Source organism: Pavona decussata, unplaced genomic scaffold (genome assembly GCF_977016875.1).
Source record: "Pavona decussata unplaced genomic scaffold, jaPavDecu1.1 SCAFFOLD_186, whole genome shotgun sequence".
Lineage (NCBI taxonomy): Eukaryota > Metazoa > Cnidaria > Anthozoa > Scleractinia > Agariciidae > Pavona > Pavona decussata.
Window position 1 is genome coordinate 1,105,818 of NW_028145595.1, and position 9,412 is coordinate 1,115,229.

General features: G+C 37.8%; 1 long non-coding RNA gene across 2 annotated transcripts; it reads left to right on the forward strand.

Annotated features, from left to right (window-relative positions):
• Positions 1-808: 808 nt before the first annotated feature.
• Positions 809-9,076, forward strand: LOC146462599 (uncharacterized). 2 transcript variants are annotated; one of them, XR_014857099.1, is made up of 4 exons: positions 809-831; positions 936-1,020; positions 6,382-6,472; positions 8,101-9,076. It is a non-coding gene; the product is annotated as an uncharacterized LOC146462599 (long non-coding RNA). The 2 variants fall into 2 exon arrangements; XR_014857098.1 differs by having other exon boundaries at positions 821-831; positions 936-1,263.
• The last annotated feature ends 336 nt before the right edge of the window (positions 9,077-9,412 follow it).

Sequence of the window (9,412 nt, forward strand, 5' to 3'; positions counted from 1 at the left end):
CGTACTGGCTCCTGCTTCTACCAAAATTTGTTCATACATCCGTTGTTGCCCATCCCTGAAAATATCATGAAAGAAGTAAATCAGTAAAAATCCTATGGAAAGATAAGGTTGAAGTAAATAGTTATGAACAAAGCGACCTAAATCGAGTTTGGCTCGTCCTGGGCACTGGGCTCTAAAGAGATCTGCTAGTACTCAGGCCCACCACAGCAATTAATTATATAGTACAAATATAAAATATTCTTTACGTTGCTGATATATATAAACATAAATTTAGTCCAGAAATCAGTTTCAGCCATTTATTTCAAATTCAGGCGGTAATTATATATAAATTAATGTTTTCTACTCAGCCTGGAGTTGTCCCCAATGCTTTAGTTTACAGCTGTAGTTTAGTTATTTGTAAGGTTAGACGGAGGAACTTAAACATGTATAGGGTATAATAAAATGTTATTTTCACATTCAAAGTATTCAAAATTATGTAATTTTGTCGAAACCGAACCGGACTTCCTCTTCCATTTTACATACAAGTTAGTAGCCCCACGCAAATTTGTGCGTAAATCCGCGTGGGCTTATGACGTGAACCGTGAAGGGTGGCGCATTTTTTTTCTAGAAATATATTTTTTAGTACAACATATGGGGACGCGTGGACCCCACGCTTGCGGTCTCCATCCCTGATTATGGCTCCTGGCATGAATAAATGGTAAGAGATTCTTGCAGAGTATACATGCGTACGGTCGACCAGCACGTTCTCGCGTGGATAACGCGCGGGATGCGTGTAATTACCCATCAATCTTTGTAACCGGTTCGTTTTGCTCACTGCACACGTGAACGAAGGTAAGTGAACTTTCGCGCTTAAATTCTGTATATTCTCTCTGTCAGCTGTCGTGTAGTAGTTTTGCATATGCAGGTAAGCTTAAATTACTTAGTTTATCTTTTAGTTTGGTTTACAAGCCGCTTCACAGCAGTTGAGCTAACAGAACTGCACAAGAATCTAACGGAGCTGAAGGCGGCCAAAGCTAACCGGTAAGCGTAAATTTAAGTCTCATTTAAGCTTGCTAAGGAATCGTTTTCTCTCCTTTTGACATAAAAGTTTTAAAAGTTTTCTCTATAACTGGTTATTAATAGCTGCGAGCTATAAATAACGAAAATTAAAGAAGGATCTGCTGTTGTTAATCTTGGGGCGACCCTAAAAGCTGGAACGGTGGAATGACGGAACGTCGGAATGACGGAAAATCATCCCAAACCCTAAAGACGGAACAGTGGAAAGTATATATAATAATATATGATAATTTAAAAATTTAAAACGTTCAAGTATCTATCGAAATATAATTAAATGTGCCCCAAGTAAACTATAAATAGTAGACACATCCCGTCAAAGGATAAAATTTGCGACAGAAAATCGCCCAAATGCTAAAAGCTACAGATTAAGGGTGACTTTTGTGGTTTCAATAAGTCCTATCCCCTTAGACCCCAAGTGACCCGCGCCAGGCGGGTCTGGCCCGCATTTGAACGTTTAAACCCACTGACCCGCCACGACTGAGTAAAAACCCGCATTTGTGTTCAAGCTCTGAATTTTTGATAAAATCAGCCAATTCCCAAACGAATCTTAGTTTTCATGCCGTAATTCCTACAAATAACAAATAAATGGCTCGTAAAACATGTTGAAAAACTACAGGAATTGCACGAAATGGCCATTTTAGAGACCCTAATTTTCAAAAATTTCTCAACTCCCCTAGAAGCTTGCGCCTCTCGGCGCTCGCTGCTAGCGCCTGCAGCACTCTTAACAACACATATGACCCGCATTTTGGGTTCTCAAACTTGGGGGACTATGCATCCGATTAAAATTACATCATTTCATGCAGAATATGCAGTCAAAATACAGGTGAAAAGCATGCAGATCTAAAAAAGCATCAATTAAATTTTCTATTGTGGTTGATTGCTATGGCAATAGATGAGAAATAATTGCAGTCCGCTAGATGCACATCTTCTGAGTTACAATGTCTCTAACAAACTGAACAGCCACCAACATGATATTATAAGCAAAAATGATTGTTGGGTATTCGTTTCCCCAAAAGTTTCATTCATGAGAAAACAAAAAAGCTTGCAAAAAAAGGGGGTGGGTGAGCTTAATTTAGATATCACTCTCAGTTACGCGCATGGCCAGAAGATTGTGTCACTTTGTTCAACTGTATTATGCGAATGATACACGAAAATCAATGCTCAGCAGTTGAAATCTAAAGGAGAACAATTCTCTTGCAAGAACAACAACAATAACAACAACAAGAAACTAGTATTTATCCTCTTTGTTTCTTTTCTTTAGGTGGGGTGGGGAGGCCATCTGCTGCCAATCTATGGCTTTTGGCATTTGGGCGATTTTCCGTCGCAAATTTTATCCTTTGACAGGATGTCTTCTATTTATAGTTTACTTGGGGTGCATTTAATTATATTTAGATAGATACTTGTGTGTTCTAATTTTTCAATTATATTATATACATATGCGTTATTGACCAATCGTGAGGTCAAGATGGATAGATGTTGGCCAAGTTCTTTTTCTGCATTTTTATGGACCCAGGTGAAGTCGAGGTCCATAAAAACGCAAAAAAAAGAACGAGGCCAATATCCAGTCATCTTGACCAAACAAGCTTGGTCAATAAAGGATTTATTTTATGGCTTTATCTTCAAGTTAAAACCACAAAAACAAAACAGAACACGAAACTGTTCTGCTCGGAAAGAAATTCTCATAGCTGGCCGGTATAACATTTATTTTCAGTGCATTTTTGGATTGGCGTGTAATCATGGAAAACAAGGAATCCTAAATTACCTTAAGGCTCTAACTTTACAATTGCTTTAAAGGGAGTATACAATTATTGAGTAGGAAAAATTTAGATTTTCGCAAGTGCGGGAAGATTTGAATAGAATCCGGCAAACTTGCCATTTTCAGCCGATCCCACAATGGCGTAAAAAATAAACATTTTTAAACAGTTTTCAGCCACCAATCAATAATTCTTGAATGAAACAAAACACTGCATTTGGAAATTATATGCAAACATTAAAAAACGGAAAAAAGAGCGTGGAAATCAGAAATTAGATTTTGTTGTTTACAACAAGCAAGGACGTGGCTAAATTAAAAACGTGAGCTTGTTCAGGGAACTTGAGAAAAAGATTGCATTGTTGCTCGGGATTAAACTTTCGATGCCAAGCGGACAGGCAATGGGTAATCCCGAGCTGGTAAGATAGCTCTATCTTGCCCGCTCGAGTAGCCAATCACAGTGCAGAATCTGACTCATCTTGCCCGCTTGCGGAGCCAGCCGTATAATAATATTATATTTATTTTCCACTGTTCTGTCTTTTAGGATTTGGGGTGATTTTCCGCCATCCATCTTTTAGCTTTTGGGGTGATTTTCTGTCATTCTGTCTTACGATTTGGGGTGATTTTCCACCATTCTGCTGTTCCACTGTTCCGCTGTTCCATCTCTATCGTTCCAGCTTTTAGGGTCACCCTTAATCTTGTACCCAGAAACCTCGGGCTCTTTGGCCAGCAGTTGGTTGTCAAGAGAGACTCTGGGAAATAAAAAGAAAAACAAGATGCTTTTTATAGCTTTTTCGCGGGACGTGATGCTTGGGTCGATGTAAGCATTAACTTTGAATTATTGGATAGCTTATTATCTGTTTAAGTTTGAGATCGTTGATTGCATAAAATCATGACTTTTTAGTAGTTAGTTATCAATCAATTTAATTAGCTGTTAATGATTCTCATGATTGTTAGGCATGAATTACAAGCCTTGTCGTAAGGGTTAATAATTATTATATTGTGGTTACGTACTGTCAGTAAGTTCAGTTTTCATCAAGAAAACAGAAAGGCAAACAGACACAAAGCTTTCCTAAATGAAAACTTTAATGTGTAGCTCCAGAAAATATCCCTACCCTCCCTAGGGAAGGGATTTGCCTTATGACCCCACTCCTCCTCTATTTCCACTGCAGATTGAAGTAAAAAAAGAAGCAATTATGTTCACTAAGATACCAAAGTTTGTGAGCTTTCTTGTATTGTTGAATTATCCATTGAATTTCTGTTACTGCAGGCACATTTACGAATAATTCCGCTACCGGGTCACGTCAGCCTGCAGAGATATAATTGTTATCAGTGATGTAATCATCACTTCATTTTCCCTTCCATGAGGGAGGTATGGATATTTTCTGGAACTACACAATCAAACCTTTCATTTTTTATGAAGTGGATTCGCAGTCATGTTTAGGCATCAGTTCAACAATGTCTGCAGCGCAGATAATGTTTTAAGCTTAAGCTTGACCTTTTTCTCTCCGCATCGTGATACACAATCTGGCCAGTCAAAACCTAATTTCTTTGCCATGAACTGTCCAATTCCTACCATTTAAACTGTCAAGTACTTCTTAGAAATTATCCTTTCGATTAACCACTTCAAAAGGGTTAATTTTCTGTCTGAAAACTGTATATTTGAGTCTAAAACATGTAAACAATATGGCCGCTGAAAGTTCCAACCCAGAGCAAGAAATCATGGGTATGTGACATCACACTGACTCCGTCCCCTCCCTCCTGACACAAACAGATAATGGATTCTGATTGGGCCGTTCTTGATGAAGACAATGAAAACAACAGAGGACAAAAATATCCTCTCTAGGAGAGAACAGGGTAAATTTAATTTATTTATTAAGATTTGTGACTACAATGAAGGGGGAAAAAGGTACTCGACTAAATTTTCAACATGGTCTGCCCTCAGGGCATCCCACGTAAAATATCAATTTTTTGGATTGGTTGTTTCGTGACAAAAATCTTGCGATAAAATTTCAGCACCTTTGAGTCTCCTGCAACCAACCACTGGCCAAGAGCATGAGGACTTTTGGTACGAGATTGACATGCTATGCTGTATGACCAACAATCTTGCACCCAGAATCCTCAGGTTCTTTGGCCAGGGGTTGGTCGCCAGGAGAGACGGGGAAACTGGACTCTTAGTACCGAAGGATTTCTGCGGTAAAACAATGCAAGCTGTTATGAGGCAGCCAATTATGTTAGAATTTCCCAGAGTCTCTCCTGGCAACCAACCGCTAGCCAAAGAGCCAGAGGATTCTGGGCTTGACATTGATTTACAGGAACATTTACCATGTTTCATCAAATAAAACACAAACAAAAACAGACAAAAAGCTTTCCTAAATGAAAGTTTCATTCAGACAAGCCTACGTTTGCACTAGAGAAGCGAACAATCTTACTTTGGTTGACCACTTCTGTACATACTCAAAATATCGGTGTTCAAATTTGGCTTAACCTTCCTGGTCGAATGGTGGATAGGAACAGGAGAAGTAGCATGAGTCATGATGATTGCAAACTTACTGACTGGTGGAGCAGATTGATGCGAGATTACGACTGAAATACCATCCTATGGATTACTAAACTAAGGGCAACTCTCCCTTAGAACCTCATATATTATCATATGCTGATTTTGCTTTCCAAGAACAACCAGAAGACAATATTTAAATGTCATTATTTCTCAGGCATGGTGTAATTCCTCATATACCATGGCCGCTAAGCCAATCAAATCCCTGGAATTGCATTATACAATGACACAGTTTTTAATAATACATAATAGTGCCTAATTAAGTTACTCTAATAAAATTGTAGCACTTGTGACTAAAATCAATACAAATCATGTGATTATCATATGTACATTGGTTTGTCCCTATGATGTTTTTATATTGTCAGGTCTAGGTTTTAAATGAATGTTAATTGGTCTGCACAATATTATGTTCTTTGTTGATTTTTTGTTCTCTAATCCCAAGAGATTAGTACACAAGCATGCAAATTTAACCCAATTGTGGCCTCTGGAATAGATGGATTTTCCTGCACATGTAACTGGTTTAATTTTAAATGTACACATACAATACGTTGTCATCTCTGGTTGGTTTTCTGTTATTAGTAATAGTTTAATAATTGTCGTGATTGGCCAGTCAGACACGATAACTTTGCTTGTGGCTCAACGCTTCTGACATAAATAAACAGATAACCAACGAGACGTCACAAATATAATGTGATCAACTTTGTGCAACATTCTTTCCTTTCATGACAATGCAGCATCAAAACAATATGCAATAGCAGTATTTTTCTTTTGTATTAATTAGGGAAGAATTCTTAGAATCAAATGCATCAGTCATTTTACAGACACATTACATGTGAAGTAGCCAATTATCAATCCTCCAAAACTTTTCCATGCAAAGGCCAAGCTTTTGGAGCAAGTTGACATCAAACAAAGCCAAATGTCTTCTTAGCAACAGTTGGAGGTAGCCAACAGAAAGAACAGTGAACAATGCAAATAATTCCTATCAGCTAATGTTTGTTTCATGTGCTTTGCTTTGTAGGAAGCGTTGTATGTGATGCTGAAAGGAACTCTTCAGACAGATGGGTTGAAAGCCATTGAAAGCACCGTGCTGGAGAACAAGTTTGTTGAAGGTAATTTTATTTGATACTTGTTAGTTCAATGGAGTTGAGAAAGGAAATGGAACAGAGGAATTAGATGGGTGCAAAGAAATTACAGGAAAAATGTTTTTAATGACTTCAAGAATATCTATTTTTCAATTGTACATTAATGAATTTTTCACACTCAAAGGCAATGTCAACCCATTGACCCCTGAGGTATTTTGTTTAAACATTAACAAGTGGACATTTTATTTTAATTTAGATACTTTCCTCTTGTGATTATTTTGTCAAATGATAGCCAAATTGTCAAAAACATAATTTGTCACATGAAACATGAAGTTTTCTTCAAAAATTACATTGTTTTTCAATAATTTAACAGTTTGTCTGGGATGTGCACACAGCAAAATTTTGAGATTGTCATAGTTTATTAAACAAAGCAGGGGGGGGGGGAGTAGACTTGGACAGGGTCTTTTTGAAAATCTTTTTTTTTTACCTATTAATCTTCTCTTCTCTTTTTGCTTGGATTCTTTCTTTTGTGGTTTGATGAGCTTTCAGTCACCTTTTTTTACACCTGTAAAAGTTTCCACTTAAATGTTGAAGAACTTGTTCTAATTTTCTTGAAACAAAAAGTGTCAATGGCTGGGAATGACTCATTTTTCTTCTGTTTAATGGTCAATTTTTTTTTTCATGCTCATTTAGGCCCCAATTGGGGGGGAGGGACCCCCATATAAAAGTGACTGAGGTCTGGGTGATGGTTGCAAGGTCTTTTAGGGGTTAAAATTCGTGATTTGGTACCCCTTAGGGTGCTGAAATCTAAAATGACTTGTGTTAGAGGTACATGTATGGTGGTACCTTTTAGGGTATAGAGCTAATAAAAGAATATGAGAGGAAGTAAATGTCAGTCAACTGATTTGGTACCTCTATTGGGGTAAAAAAAATTGTTCAGACCACACCCACAAAACAGAATTCTGGTTCCTTTTTGGGGTTCTTTCCAAAATTTCCGACGATCACCCTCGTCACCTTTATATGGGAGCTTCCCCCACCCCCCTGGGATTTAGGCATGATATCCGGTCTCCCTCCTACATGTAAAGGTCTGTATCAGTGATGAAGTCAAAGCAGTGCAAGAGCCATCTGTCTCCTGAGGCAGACTTTGGCCATTGTAGGAGTCAATGGGATTATCATTGTCCAGTTAACACTACTGTAATTACTTTGTAGCCTAAAAGCAAATTATGTTTCAAAGTGGCACCACTTGTTCCCCTGTGAAATGACATTTGACATGGCTTTGACCTCAAACATTCCCTTATTAATATGGCATCACATAATTTCATTTTTCACACCTCACTGAAGGAATCAGTTTGTTTCTATGCATCCTTCAACTTAGCTCAAAGAGCAGTGCATCATAACATAAGTGACAGTTAACTTGTTTGTGAAAAGGATGGGATGGGGCCTGATGGAATGTGGTAGCAGTGTGATTGACTTGCTCGTGAAGATCACTAAATTTCAGCATTCAAGACTATTTCCCTTTAAACCTAAACTCAAGCACAAGTGCTTATACAACAATCTTAGTTAACCAGGCATTCGATTGACTTGTACATAAGTGATAAATATTTTTAACATCCCTGGCTAATAATTATTCTCTTTCTCTTGTCAACTTTCTGTAGGTACATGTGTTAATTATTTATCAAGATCAAAACAGATGGTATTTGCAGCCAGATTGTACATCTGAGATGTGGACCAGATTCGAGGTGATGAACTTCCCTCTGGAATCGATTACAATCTGATCAGTTAAGGAGGATCGTGACGTCTCTTTGACAGACAGTCACTGGTCCTGGCCAATGTATCAGCCCTTATCTTCATCTCACTCTATTGGTTGGAAACATCTCTTTTCAAGGTGAACTTCCCGTAAGTCCAAACTAGTAAAGGGGTATCTTAGACCAGTAGGCTATATAAGTGAAATTCCAAAATGGCTCAATAATGTAGTGCAGACCTAATTCACCATACAGAAAAAGATGGCGGCTGTACATTTTACCACAATGCCTTGCGAACCTAACACAGCCATAAAGAACATAGGAAGCCTATTTTTGCAGATTTCATTCCTGTGCTAACAACATTGTGTATGCAAGATTTGAAGTTTATAGAACTTTTCTGTCCATTTTTATAAGCATTTTTGTTGAGAATTATGGGTTAGTGTACCAGTCACCATCTTTTTGGATACAGTGGATTGCAGCACCTTCACACCACAAACTTAAGTTTCCAAACTTTGTTTTCTTCAAGATTGGTCAAAGTGAATGTTTCAAAAAATGTCGATCGATACAGAATAGAATAACAATGTAGTCCCTAAATTTTGTCAACCTTTGAATCAGACTTTCTTAAGTTGGCAAATTTGTATTTTAGGAGCAAGCAATTGTTACGTGTACAGTTGCACAGTTTACTTTAAACATCCGAGAGTAGGATTTGGAAAGAATTGGCATTTAACTTGGGAGATTGTGGAGGTTTGTAGTGTGAAAGTACAGGCTTGCCTAGCCTCTAGAGTTTGCCATCAGTTTCCAGCACTTACATTTAAATAATGGATCAATACTTCCACTCTTTACGAGTTGATACTGACAAAAAAAAAGTGTTCAAAAAATGCATAATATTATTATACGTGAACAAGTTATAATTGTTTTCTTGATTTGTAGGTTACCACAGCAACAATTAAACCAGTTAAACCTGGCCCTAAATTTTGCTTTAAGGACGGTGCCTATTATTGTTACTGCGCATACGTTCTGCGCATCTCGAGATACTCGAGTTTCCTTTGAGTGGTGCCTACTAACACAGGGATATTTTTGCGCGCTTTAAAACTATGCGGAGAAAGCAGAACTTAGCAAGTGATTTTGGTATCCAAAAAGAAAATTGAGGGCAACCATGCATTTTTCAGAGATAATAAAGCTTCAATTTGGAAAAAAGCGCCATACATTGCTTTGTATTTTGCTA